Below are 14,753 nucleotides of genomic sequence, written 5' to 3'. Positions count from 1 at the left end.
TGATGTTATTTACATGTGACTTCATACTGGAGGGGAGTGATGTTATTTACATGGGACTTCATACTGGAGGGGAGTGATGTTACTTACATGGGACTTCATACTGGAGGGGAGTGATGTTATTTACATGGGACTTCATACTGGAGGGGAGTGATGTTACTTACATGGGACTTCATACTGGAGGGGAGTGATGTTACTTACATGGGACTTCATACTGGAGGGGAGTGATGTTATTTACATGGGACTGTATACTGGAGGGGAGTGATGTTATTTACATGGGACTTCATACTGGAGGGGAGTGATGTTATTTACATGGGACTTCATACTGGAGGGGAGTGATGTTATTTACATGGGACTTCATACTGGAGGGGAGTGATGTTATTTACATGGGACTTCATACTGGAGGGGAGTGATGTTATTTACATGGGACTTCATACTGGAGGGGAGTGATGTTATTTACATGGGACTTCATACTGGAGGGGAGTGATGTTATTTAAATGGGACTGTATACTGGAGGGGAGTGATGTTACTTACATGGGACTTCATACTGGAGGGGAGTGATGTTATTTACATGGGACTGTATACTGGAGGGGAGGGATGTTATTTACATGGGACTTCATACTGGAGGGGAGTGATGTTATTTACATGGGACTGTATACTAGAGGGGAGTGATGTTATTTACATGGGACTTCATACTGGAGGGGAGTGATGTTATTTACATGGGACTGTATACTAGAGGGGAGTGATGTTATTTACATGGGACTGTATACCTAGAGGGGAGTGATGTTATTTACATGGGACTGTATACTAGAGGGGAGTGATGTTATTTACATGGGACTGTATAATAGAGGGGAGTGATGTTATTTACATGGGACTGTATAATAGAGGGGAGTGATGTTATTTACATGGGACTTCATACTGGAGGGGAGTGATGTTATTTACATGGGACTGTATACTAGAGGGGAGTGATGTTATTTACATGGGACTTCATACTGGAGGGGAGTGATGTTATTTACATGGGACTTCATACTGGAGGGGAGTGGTTATTTACATGGGACTGTATTTTAGAAGGGAGTGATGTTATTTACATGGGACTTCATACTCGAGGGGAGTGATGTTATTTACATGGGACTGTATAGTAGAGGGGAGTGATGTTATTTACATGGGACTGTATACTAGAGGGGAGTGATGTTATTTACATGGGACTTCATACTAGAGGGGATTGGTTATTTACATGGGACTTCATACTGGAGGGGAGTGGTTGTTTACATGGGACTGTATACTAGAAGGGAGTGATGTTATTTACATGGGACTGTATACTAGAGGGGAGTGATGTTATTTACATGGGACTGTATACTAGAAGGGAGTGATGTTATTTACATGGGACTGTATACTAGAGGGGAGGGATGTTATTTACATGGGACTGTATACTAGAGGGGAGTGATGTTATTTACATGGGACTGTATAGTAGAGGGGAGTGATGTTATTTACATCGGACTGTATACTAGAGGGGAGTGATGTTATTTACATGGGACTGTATAGTAGAGGGGAGTGATGTTATTTACACGGGACTGTATACTGGAGGGGAGTGATGTTATTTACATGGGACTGTATACTAGAGGGGAGTGATGTTATTTACATGGGACTGTATATTGGAGGGGAGTGATGTTATTTACATGGGACTGTATACTAGAGGGGAGTGATGTTATTTACATGGGACTGTATACTGGAGGGGAGTGATGTTATTTACATGGGACTGTATACTAGAGGGGAGTGATGTTATTTACATGGGACTTCATACTGGAGGGGAGTGATGTTATTTACATGGGACTTCATACTGGAGGGGAGTGATGTTATTTACATGGGACTTCATACTGGAGGGGAGTGATGTTATTTACATGGGACTGTATACTGGATGGGAGTGATGTTATTTACATGGGACTTCATACTGGAGGGGAGTGATGTTATTTACATGGGACTTCATACTGGAGGGGAGTGATGTTATTTACATGGGACTGTATACTGGAGGGGAGTGATGTTATTTACATGGGACTGTATACTAGAGGGGAGTGATGTTATTTACATGGGACTGTATACTGGAGGGGAGTGATGTTATTTACATGGGACTGTATACTCGAGGGGAGTGATGTTATTTACATGGGACTGTATACTAGAGGGGAGTGATGTTATTTACATGTGACTTCATACTGGAGGGGAGGGATGTTATTTACATGGGACTTCATACTGGAGGGGAGTGATGTCACTTACATGGGACTTCATACTGGAGGGGAGTGATGTTACTTACATGGGACTTCATACTGGAGGGGAGTGATGTTATTTACATGGGACTGTATACTGGAGGGGAGTGATGTTATTTACATGGGACTTCATACTGGAGGGGAGTGATGTTATTTACATGGGACTTCATACTGGAGGGGAGTGATGTTATTTACATGGGACTTCATACTGGAGGGGAGTGATGTTATTTACATGGGACTTCATACTGGAGGGGAGTGATGTTATTTACATGGGACTTCATACTGGAGGGGAGTGATGTTATTTACATGGGACTTCATACTGGAGGGGAGTGATGTTATTTACATGGGACTTCATACTGGAGGGGAGTGATGTTATTTACATGGGACTGTATACTGGAGGGGAGTGATGTTACTTACATGGGACTTCATACTGGAGGGGAGTGATGTTATTTACATGGGACTGTATACTGGAGGGGAGGGATGTTATTTACATGGGACTTCATACTGGAGGGGAGGGATGTTATTTACATGGGACTTCATACTGGAGGGGAGTGATGTTATTTACATGGGACTTCATACTGGAGGGGAGTGATGTTATTTACATGGAACTGTATACTAGAGGGGAGTGATGTTATTTACATGGGACTGTATACTAGAGGGGGGTAATGTTATTTACATGGGACTTCATACTGGAGGGGAGTGATGTTATTTACATGGGACTGTATACCTAGAGGGGAGTGATGTTATTTACATGGGACTTTATAATATAGGGGAGTGATGTTATTTACATGGGACTTCATACTGAAGGGGAGTGATGTTATTTACATGGGACTTCATACTGGAGGGGAGTGATGTTATTTACATGGGACTTCATACTGGAGGGGAGTTATGTTATTTACATGGGACTTCATACTGGAGGGGAGTGGTTATTTACATGGGACTGTATTTTAGAAGGGAGTGATGTTATTTACATGGGACTTCATACTCGAGGGGAGTGATGTTATTTACATGGGACTGTATAGTAGAGGGGAGTGATGTTATTTACATGGGACTGTATACTAGAGGGGAGTGATGTTATTTACATGGGACTTCATACTGGAGGGGAGTGATGTTATTTACATGGGACTGTATACCTAGAGGGGAGTGTTATTTACATGGGACTGTATACTAGAGGGGAGTGATGTTATTTACATGGGACTGTATAATAGAGGGGAGTGATGTTATTTACATGGGACTGTATAATAGAGGGGAGTGATGTTATTTACATGGGACTTCATACTGGAGGGGAGTGATGTTATTTACATGGGACTGTATACTAGAGGGGAGTGGTTATTTACATGGGACTTCATACTGGAGGGGAGTGATGTTATTTACATGGGACTTCATACTGGAGGGGAGTGGTTATTTACATGGGACTGTATTTTAGAAGGGAGTGATGTTATTTACATGGGACTTCATACTCGAGGGGAGTGATGTTATTTACATGGGACTGTATAGTAGAGGGGAGTGATGTTATTTACATGGGACTGTATACTAGAGGGGAGTGATGTTATTTACATGGGACTTCATACTAGAGGGGATTGGTTATTTACATGGGACTTCATACTGGAGGGGAGTGGTTGTTTACATGGGACTGTATACTAGAAGGGAGTGATGTTATTTACATGGGACTGTATACTAGAGGGGAGTGATGTTATTTACATGGGACTGTATACTAGAAGGGAGTGATGTTATTTACATGGGACTGTATACTAGAGGGGAGGGATGTTATTTACATGGGACTGTATACTAGAGGGGAGTGATGTTATTTACATGGGACTGTATACTAGAGGGGAGTGATGTTATTTACATGGGACTGTATACTAGAGGGGAGTGATGTTATTTACATCGGACTGTATAGTAGAGGGGAGTGATGTTATTTACATCGGACTGTATAGTAGAGGGGAGTGATGTTATTTACATGGGACTGTATAGTAGAGGGGAGTGATGTTATTTACACGGGACTGTATACTGGAGGGGAGTGATGTTATTTACATGGGACTGTATACTAGAGGGGAGTGATGTTATTTACATCGGACTGTATACTAGAGGGGAGTGATGTTATTTACATGGGACTGTATAGTAGAGGGGAGTGATGTTATTTACATGGGACTGTATAGTAGAGGGGAGTGATGTTATTTACATGGGACTGTATAGTAGAGGGGAGTGATGTTATTTACATGGGACTGTATAGTAGAGGGGAGTGATGTTATTTACATGGGACTGTATAGTAGAGGGGAGTGATGTTATTTACATGGGACTGTAATAAGACAATGTGAAATCCTGAAATCACAACCTGCTGGGGACGCTGTTCTTCTGGGGATGGACAATACATTCTAAAAATCTTTAGACCCTTTCACTTTGTGATGTTTTAGAAAAAACTGCTCTTAACCCCTTAATGACTCCTTTTCATTTTTGCACTTTCGTTTTTTCCTCCTCATTTTCTCCGCATTTAATTTAGCACCTATTGACCTAAATAAGGGCTTGATTTTTGCGTCACCAATTGTACTTTTTAATGACATCAATTATTTTATAAAATAATCTGCATGGAAACAAAAAAAATTATTTGTGGGGTGAAATAAAAAAAAAAAACAACAAAAAACAAACAAACAACATTTTGCTTCTTTTTAGGGCTTCCGTTTCTATTCAGCGCACTTTTCGGTAAAAATGACACCTTATCTTTATTCTGTAGGCCCATACGATTATAGGGATACCCAAGTTAGGATGGGTTCACACTACGGTTTGTAACTACGGTTCCCGTATACGGCTAGGAGGAGGGGGGCGGGGCTTAACCCCTTCCCGCTATTGGACGTATGCATACGTCCAGGCGAATTACACGTTCGCGCAAATGGACGTATGCATACGTCCAAGCGATCTCCTGCTCTGCCGCGGGCAGCGCAGGAGATCGCGGGTGGGACTCAGCTGTCAATCACAGCCGGAGTCCCACCGCAGCTGCCGGGGCCGCGATCGCGCCGGTCCCGGCAGCATTAACCCCATAGATGCCGTGATCAGTCTGATCACGGCATCTATAGTGTTTGCAGGGGGAGCGCTCTCCCCCTGCCCATCAATCGCGTCGCCGCGATAAAATAAGGGGGATCGGGGGTGTCCAAGACACCCTCGATCCCCCTTGAAGAGATAGGAGTGAGGTGGCAGGGTTGCCACCCCTCCTATCCCTGCTATTGATCGGCGGAGCGGCCGACCAATAGAAGACTGGGGGCGGGGGGGTTAAAGTTCGGTTCCCCGCGCTATGCCCGCCCATCGGTGTCCGGGCACAGCGGGGGGAACCGTGCAGTAGCGGCGGCGGCGGCGATCACTTACCCGGCGGCGGCGGCGGCTGTGATCACGGCGGCGGTGGAGGTAAGTATGACGCCGCGTGTGCAGAGTCTGTTGCCTAGCAACATCTGCAGGGCGACAGTTTAGAGAGTGGTCTCTAAACTGTCGCCCTCCAGATGTTGCAAAACTACAACTCCCACCATGCCTTGACAGCTGTTTGCTGTGTTGGCATGCTGGGAGTTGTAGTTTTGCAAGATTTAGAGGGGTTCAGGCTAGAGATCACTGACAGTGGTCTCTAAACTGTAGCCCTCCAGATATTACAAAACTACAACTCCCAGCATGCTCAGACAGCAGTTTGCTGTCTTAGCATGCTGAGATTTGTAGTTTTGCAACATCTGGAGGGCCACAGTTTAGAGACCACTGTCAGTGATCTCCAGCCTGAACCCCTCTAAATCTTGCAAAACTACAACTCCCAGCATTCAGGAACAGCAAATGGCTGTCTCGGCATGCTGGGAGTTGTACTTGCGTGCATCCAGCTGTTGCATAACTACATCTCCCAGCATTCTCTTTGGCAATCAGTACATGCTGAGAGTTGTAGTTCTGCAACAGCTGGAGGCACACTGGTTGGGAAATACCGAGTTAGGTAATAGGTTCTATTACCCAACTCAGTATTTTCCAGTGTGCCTCCAGCTGTTGCAAAACTACAACTCCCAGCATGCACGTTCTGTCAGTGCATGCTGGGAGTTGTAGTTTTGCCCCCCCCCCCCTCCCATGTGAATGTACAGGTTACATTCACACTGGCGGCGGATTACAGTGAATTCCCTGCTTCAGGTTTGAGCTGCAGCAGCCGCAGCTCAAACTCCTAGCGGGAGACTCAGTGTAATCCGCCGTCAGTGTGAATGTAACCTAAAAACACTACACTAACATAAAATAAAGAGTAAAACACTACATATACACACGTACACTGCCCCCCCCCCCCCACCACCACCCCTTCCCCCCCAATAAAAATGAAAAACGTATCCTACTGCAGTGTTTCCAAAACGGAACCTCCAGCTGTTGCAAAACAAAAACTCCCAGCATTTCCGGACAGCCATTGACTGTCCAAGCATGCTGGGAGTTTAGCAACAGCTGGAGGCACCCTGTTTGGGAATCACTGGCTTAGAATACCCCTATGTCCACCCCTATGCAAATCCCTAATTTGGGCCTCAAATGCACATGGCGCTCTCACTTTGGAGCCCTGGCGTATTTCAAGGCAACAGTTTAGGGCCACATATAAGGGATCGCCGTACTCGGGAGAAATTGCCTAACAAATTTTGGGGGGCTTTTTCTCCTTTTACCCCTTATGAAAAGGTAAAGTTGGGGTCTACACCAGCATGTTAGTGTAAAAAAAAAAACATTTTTGTACACTAACATACTGGTGTTGCCCCATACTTTAAAATTTCACAAGCGGTAAAAGAAAAAAAGCCTCCAAAGTTTGTAACACATTTTCTCCTGAGGACGGAGATACCCCATATGTGGGCGCAAAGTGTTCTGGGGACGCACAACAAGGCTCAGAAGGGAGAGTGCACCATGTAAATTTGAGGTCTAAATTGGTGATTTGCACAGGGGTGGCTGATTTTACAGTGGTTCTGACATAAGTGCAAAACAATAAATACCCACATGTGACCCCATTTTGGAAACTACACCCCTCACGGAATGTAACAAGGGGTATAGTGAGCATTTACACCCCACAGGTGTCTGACAGATCTTTGAAACAGGGGTCTGTGAAAATGAAAAATAAAATTTTTAATTTACACAGCCCACTGTTCAAAAGATACGTCAAATGCCAGTGGGGTGTAAATTCTCCCTGCACCCCTTATTACCTTCCGTGAGGGGTGTAGTTTTAAAAATGGGGTCACATGTGGGGGGTCCACTGTTCTGGCACCACGGGGGGCTTTGGAAATGCACATGGCCAAATTCTCTCTCCAAAAGCTCAATGATGCTCCTTCTCTTCTGAGCATTGTAGTTCGCCCCCAGTGCACTTCACGTCCACTTATTGGGTATTTCCATACTCAGAAGAGATGGGGTTACAAATTTTGGGGGGTATTTTCTGCTATTATCCCTTGTGAAAATGTAAAATTTGGGGGAAAACAAGCATTTTAGTGTAAAAAAAATATTTTTTTTTTTACATATGCAAAAGTCGTGAAACACCTGTGGGGTATTAAGGTTCACTTTACCCCTTGTTACGTTCCCCAAGGGGTCTAGTTTCCAAAATGGTATGCCATGTGTTTTTTTTTTTTCTGTCCTGGCACCATAGGTGCTTCCTAAATGCGGCATGCCCCCAGAGCAAAATTTGCTTCCAAAAAGCCAAATGAGACTCCTTCTCTTCTGAGACCTGTAGTGCGCCAGAAGAGCACTTTTCATCCCCATATTGGGTGTCTTCTGAATCGGGAGAAATTGGGCTTCAAATGTTGGGGGGTATTTTCTGCTATTACCTTTTTTAAAAATGTTAAATTTTTGCTAAACCAAGCATTTTTGGTAAAAAAAAAATTATTTTTTTTACATATGCAAAAGTCGTGAAACACCTGTGGGGTATTAAGGTTCACTTTATCCCTTGTTACGTTCCTCAAGGAGTCTAGTTTCCAAAATGGTATGCCATGTCGTTTTTTTTTGCTGTCCTGGCACCATAGGGGCTTCCTAAATGCGACATGCCCCCCGAGCAAAATTTGCTCTCAAAAAGCCAAATATGACTCCTTCTCTTCTGAGCATTGTAGTTCGCCCGTAATGCACTTCAGGTCAACTTATGGGGTACCTCCATACTCAGAAGAGATGGGGTTACAAATTTTGGGGGGTATTTTCTGCTATTAACCCTTGCAAAAATGTGAAATTTGGGGGGAAACACACATTTTAGTGAAATTTTTTTTTTTTTTTTACATATGCAAAAGTCATGAAACACCTGTGGGGTATTAAGGCTCACTTAATTCCTTTTTACGTTCCTCAAGGGGTCTAGTTTCCAAAATGGTATGCCATGTTTTTTTTATTTGCTGTTTTGGCACCATAGGGGCTTCCTAAATGCAACATGCCCCCAAAAAACCATTTCAGAAAAACGTACTCTCCAAAATCCCCTTGTCGCTCCTTCGCTTCTGAGCCCTCTACTGCGCCCGCCGAACAATTTACATAGACATATGAGGTATGTGCTTACTCGAGAGAAATTGGGCTACAAATTCAAGTATAAATTTTATCCTTTTACCCCTTGTAAAAATTCAAAAATTGGGTCTACAAGAACATGCAAGTGTAAAAAATGAAGATTTTGAATTTTCTCCTTCACTTTGCTGCTTTTACCGTGAAACACCTAAAGGGTTAAAACACTTACTGAATGTCATTTTGAATACTTTGGGGGGTGCAGTTTTTGTAATGGGGTCATTTATGGGGTATTTCTAATATGAAGACCCTTCAAATCCACTTCAAACCTGAACTGGTCCATGAAAAATAGCGAGTTTGAAAATTTTGTGAAAAATTGTAAAATTGCTGCTGAACTTTGAAGCCCTCTGGTGTCTTCCAAAAGTAAAAACATGTCAATTTTATGATTAAAATATAAAGTAGACATATTGTATATGTGAATCCAAAAAAAATAATATTTGGAATATCAATTTTCCTTACAAACAGAGAGCTTCAAAGTTAGAAAAATGCAAAATTTTCAATTTTTTCATCAAATTTTGGGATTTTTCACCAAGAAAGGATGCAAGTTACCACAAAAATTTACCACTATGTTAAAGTAGAATATGTCACGAAAAAACAATCTCGGAATCAGATTGATAAGTAAAAGCATTCCAGAGTTATTAATGTTTAAAGTGACAGTGGTCAGATGTGCAAAAAAGGGCTGCGTCCTAGAGGTGAAAATGGGCTGTGTCCTTAAGGGGTTAATATTGGCGCCCGCACTCAGCCGTATAGGGGAACCGTAGTTAATGTATGTCTATGAGCCGACCGCGTTTTTTCCTGCGGTCGGGAAACCGCATCCAGCCGAAAAAGCAGCCGACCGGAGGCTGCGGTTCACTCCGGTCGGCTCATAGACATACATTAACTACGGTTCCCCTATACGGTTGAGTGCGGACGCCAATATTAAGCCCCGCCCCCCCTCCTCCGAGCCGTATACGGGAGCCGTAGTTATAAATTGTAGTGTGAACCCAGCCTTATGTAGGTTTTATTTATTTTACTACTTTAAAAAAAATTATAATTACATGCACCAAAATTAGTATGTTTAAAAGGGTACTCCAGTGCTAAGACATCTTATCCCCTATCCAAAGGATAGGGGATAAGATGCCTGATCGCGGGGGTCCCGCCGCCGGGGACCCCTGTGATCTTGCACGCAGCACCCCATTATAATCAGCTGTCACGCCCCTTCCCATAGGCTTGCATTGAGGGGCGGAGCGTGACGTCACACGGGGGTGGGGCCGCGGCGTCACAATGCTCCGGCCCCCGTGATCGCCAGTAATCAGACCCGGAGCGCACATGCTCCGAGGACTGATTATAACGGGGTGCAAGATCACGGGGGTCCCCAGCGGCGGGACCCCCGCGATCAGGCATCTTATGCCCTAACCTTTGGATAGGGGATAAGATGTCTTTGCACCGGAGTATCCCTTTAATATTGTCATCTTCTGACCCTTATATTTTTTCTGCCGTGGTCTGTAGTTTTTATCGGTACCGTTTCTGTTTTGATGGGACTTTTTGATCGCTTTTAATATTTTTATGGTAAATGAAGTGACCAGAAATTCACAATTTTGGAATTTGGTATTTTTTTACGTGTACGCCATCGACCGTGCGGTTTAGCTAACCTTATATTTTAATAGTTTGGACATTTACGCACGCGGCAGTAACACATGATTTTTTTTTTTTTATTACATTATTTTATTTAAAAAATAAAGGGGGATGGATTCAAACTTTTATTGGGGGGGGGCTTATTCACATCTATTCTCTTGGAGCAGTAGATCGCCGATCAGACGACGAGGAGGCAGGTGAGGATCCTCCCGGCGTCCAGTAAGCTGATCGGGACATCGCGATTCTCCGCTGAGCTGTCGGGATCGTTTTACTTCCGGTTTAGATGCCGCAATCAACTTTGATTGCGGCGTCTAAAGGGTTAATGCCGGGCATTAACCGTGGGTCCTAGCTGCCCGTAGCAACCTGGGCCCATGGGGTTTAACCCATTCTCCGCTTGTGAGAACGGTTTAAACCCCGTTAGCGGGACTCAGGACGTACAGGTATTCCCTGAGTCCTTAAGAACTTGGGAACGAGGGTGTACCTGTATGCCCTGTGTCCTCAAGTGGTTAATATCCTACTGAAAAGGAAAAAAAAAATCTTGCGGTGACAAAAGTATTCAGACCCTTTACTCAGGACTTAGCTGAAGCCCCTTTGGCAGCGATTCCAGCCTCCAGTCTTCTTGGGATGAGGCCACAAGGTTTACACACCTGGATTTGGGGATTTCAGCCATTCATCTCTGCAGATCCTCTCACGCTCTGTCAGGTTGGATGGGGACCATCGGTGGAAGCCATTTTCAGGTCTCTCCAGCAATGTTTGATTGGGTTCAGGGCTCAGACTGGGCCACTAAAGGACATTCACAGAGTTGTCCCTAAGCCGCTCCTGTGTTGTCTTGGCTGTGTGCTTAGGGTCAATGGCGAACATAGTGGGGCCCCTGCTCTGATTTGCCTCCCTAGACAGAATGGTCTGGAGTTTTTACCCTTCTCTTTCCTTGACCCAATGGTCAATATCCCCATCCATTAATTTGTTGACAATGCAGATAACTGGAGAGAGGAGGCATTTTATATCAATGGAAAACATAATGGGACCAACAGGGTCTATGCAGTCTGTGTGGAGCGTACCACTGCTTACAGTCATTGGGGGAATCTATCAAGGGTGTAGGGGAATTATTTTTCTTCCCCTTTATATGTGAGGTGGTAATGTATACTTGTGCCAAATGTATTAAATGGTTACATGACATGTGGTAAATATGGTGCTACTACACGTTTTATGGAAATTACGCTTCGGTATACCACTTTATATATTCCTCCACTGCAACTTTTTATGAGACTTTTTAACCTGCTGCACCAAAGTGAGACTTTTTACAAATGTTGTCTTTCATAATAAATTTATGACTGCTGCAAAACGTTATCCAGACTATGGCAGAGCTGCACAATTTCAGAAAAAGCTTCTAAAGCAAAAGTCGTAATGAAAAGTAAATAAACAATTGTGACAAATCAACACCACAAAAACAGTGTAAAATCAATGATAAATTCCCCTCATTGTCTTTTTGGATGGCAAATCCTTGGCCCAGAAAACTCTGAATCAGGTTTTCATTAAAGGGGTATTCCAGGAAAAAACATTATATATATCTCAACTGGCTCCAGAAAGTTAAACAGATTTGTAAGTTATTTCTATTAAAAAATCTTAATCCTTTCAGTACTTATGAGCTTCTGAAGTTAAGGTTGTTCTTTTCTGTCTAAGTGCTCTCTGATGACACCTGTCTCGGGAAACACCCAGTTTAGAAGAGGTTTGCTATGGGGATGTGCTTCTAAACTGGGCGTTTCCCGAGAAACGTGTCATCAGAGAGCACTTAGACAGAAAAGAACAACCTTAACTTCAGAAGCTCATAAGTGCTGAAAGGATTCAGATTTTTTTAATAGAAGTAATTTACAAATCTGTTTAACTTTCTGGAGCCAGTTGATGTATAAAAAAAAGTTTTTTCCTGGATAACCCCTTTAAGAATATCTCATTACTTTGCTCCATTCAGCTTTCCCTCAACCCTGTTCAGTCTCCCTGTCCCCACAGCATGATGCCGCAATGCTTCACTCTAGAGATGGTATTTGGTAGGTGATGGGCAGTGCCTGGTTTCCTCTAGATGTGATGCTTAGAATTTAGGCCAGAAAATTCAATCTCAGTTTCATTAAAGGAGTAGTCCAGTGCTAAGGATAGGTGATACGTTTCAGAATGCGGGGGGTCTGACCGCTGGGGCCCTGGTCGATCTCCTGTACAGGGCCCCGGAAGCGCGCAGGAAGGGGGCGTGTTGACCACCACACGAAGCAGCAGCTGACACGCTCCCTCAATACAACTCTAAGGCAGAGCCGGAGCACACTGCCATAGCAATGTATTGAGGGGGGGTTTCAGCCGCTATCTGGTCAGTGAGCTGAGGTGCCATACTGGAGATCACAGGGGGGCCTCAGAGGTCGAACCCAAGCCCCCCCGTGATCTAAAACTTTTTCAGCACTGGACTACTCCTTTAAAGGGGTACTCCGGTCCTGAGAGATCTTATCCCATATCCGCTGGACACCCGCAATCTTGTATTCGCCACCCACCTGTTTAAGCTGCACGCCGCACTGGGCCGGAGTATCGGGACGTCACCACTCCGCCCCCATGTGACGTCACCTCCCCCACCTCCGTGTGACATCACCCCCCCGCCCCAGTGTAACGTCTCCCCCCGCCCACGCTATGCAAGTCTATGGAAGGGCGCGTGACGGCTGTCTTAGACTTGCATACTCCGACCCGTGGTTGCCACCCGGCTGTTTGTAAGCTGGCACCGCAGCCTGCAGCTCAAACAGGTAGGTGGCGAATACAAGATTGCGGGGGTCCCCAGCAGCAGGACCCCCGCGGTGAGACATCTTATGCCCTATCCTTTGGATAGGGGATAAGATGTCTCAGGGCCGGAGTACCCCTTTAAATCAGAGAATCTTGTTTCTCACAGTCTGAGAGTCCATTTCTTTTGCAAACTCCAGGCGGCTCTGCTGTGTTTTTTACTAAGATGAGACTTTGTTCTGTCCACTGGGCCATGAAGGCCAGATTCGTGGAGGCTGCAGTGATAGATGACCTTTTGGACATTTCTCCCATTTTCTCACAGGATCTTTATAGGTCACCAAAAGTGACCATTGGGTTCTTGGTCACCTCAGTAAAATAAAAAAATTAAAAGTGCAAAATAAATGTATAGATTCCGAACACATAAAATATGCTGCAAAATAGGGATCGGCCGATTATCGGTTTGGCCATTATTATCGGCCGATAATCACAATTTTGGGCATTATCGGTATCGGCAATTACCTTGCCGATAATGCCCTGCCCCCCGCACCACGTCGCACCCCCCACCGCACCGCTCCGGCCCCATTGCCTCCCCCATCCCCGGTTTTATAATTACCTGGCTCCTGCTGCATCCTGCGTTACGCTGTGTGCAATGACGAGTGACGTGTCGCGACGTGACGTCACCGTCAGTGCGCACAATGACAGCTCAGGAGGACGCAACCGGAGCCAGATGTAGAGTGGACCCCGGGAACAGGTCATTATAAAACCGGGGATGGGGGAGGCAATGGGGCCGGGGCGGTGCGGTGGGGGGTGCGGCGGTAGGGGAGCGGTGGCGGTGATAGGACTCAGGACCCCCGGACAGGCAGGGGGAGAGAAGCGGGTGGTGGCGGCGGCCTATGGCACAGCAAAAGCCACTGCAATTCATTGATTTAAAGCGCCCGCTTTAAATCAATGATCTGCAGCGGTGTCGCGGGGGTATAAATAGGCGATAACTTATACCGGAATATCGGTATAAGTTATCGGCTATCGTCCCTAACCTCCACCGATTATCGGTATCGGCCCTAAAAAAACGATATCGGTCGATCCCTACTGCTAAATCTTACGAGTGAACCCTACCAGCACATATAGTGTTGGGAGCTCCATTATCACTGCTAATTAACATCAATGCAGACGCCACATTCACCTCATACTCTAGAGACTTCTCCAATCATATGGATAGTTTTCTAGTTCTCAGTTTAGTGGTTTTCTTTGTTCAAATCAATGAAGACACAGCAGTAGTGGTGGTTTTTGAACCAGCCACGTCGGAGTAAACATCAGGGGGGGACATTAACTATTGCATTTATGCCGTTTTTATTTTAATGCCGCCACAACACAAGCTCCCGATGCCGGCTCCAGCATTCGGAACAGTTTGTTCCAAACACTGAGCAGCGGAGTATCCCTTTAAGTGCAGTGTGTTAATGCGCCTTTTTGTTGTACCTTTTTGATATACAGTGACCCCCCGACCTACGATGGCCCCGACATACGATCATTTCAACATCTCAAAGGCCATCGCATGTTGAAGGCAGCATCAACATATGATGCTTTTGTATGTCGGGGCCATCGCATAAGTGGCTATCCGGCAGCGCAGACTGCTTCAGCTGCCACCAGATA

Source organism: Hyla sarda, chromosome 2 (genome assembly GCF_029499605.1).
Source record: "Hyla sarda isolate aHylSar1 chromosome 2, aHylSar1.hap1, whole genome shotgun sequence".
Taxonomy (NCBI): domain Eukaryota; kingdom Metazoa; phylum Chordata; class Amphibia; order Anura; family Hylidae; genus Hyla; species Hyla sarda.
This window is presented reverse-complemented; position numbering follows the sequence as displayed.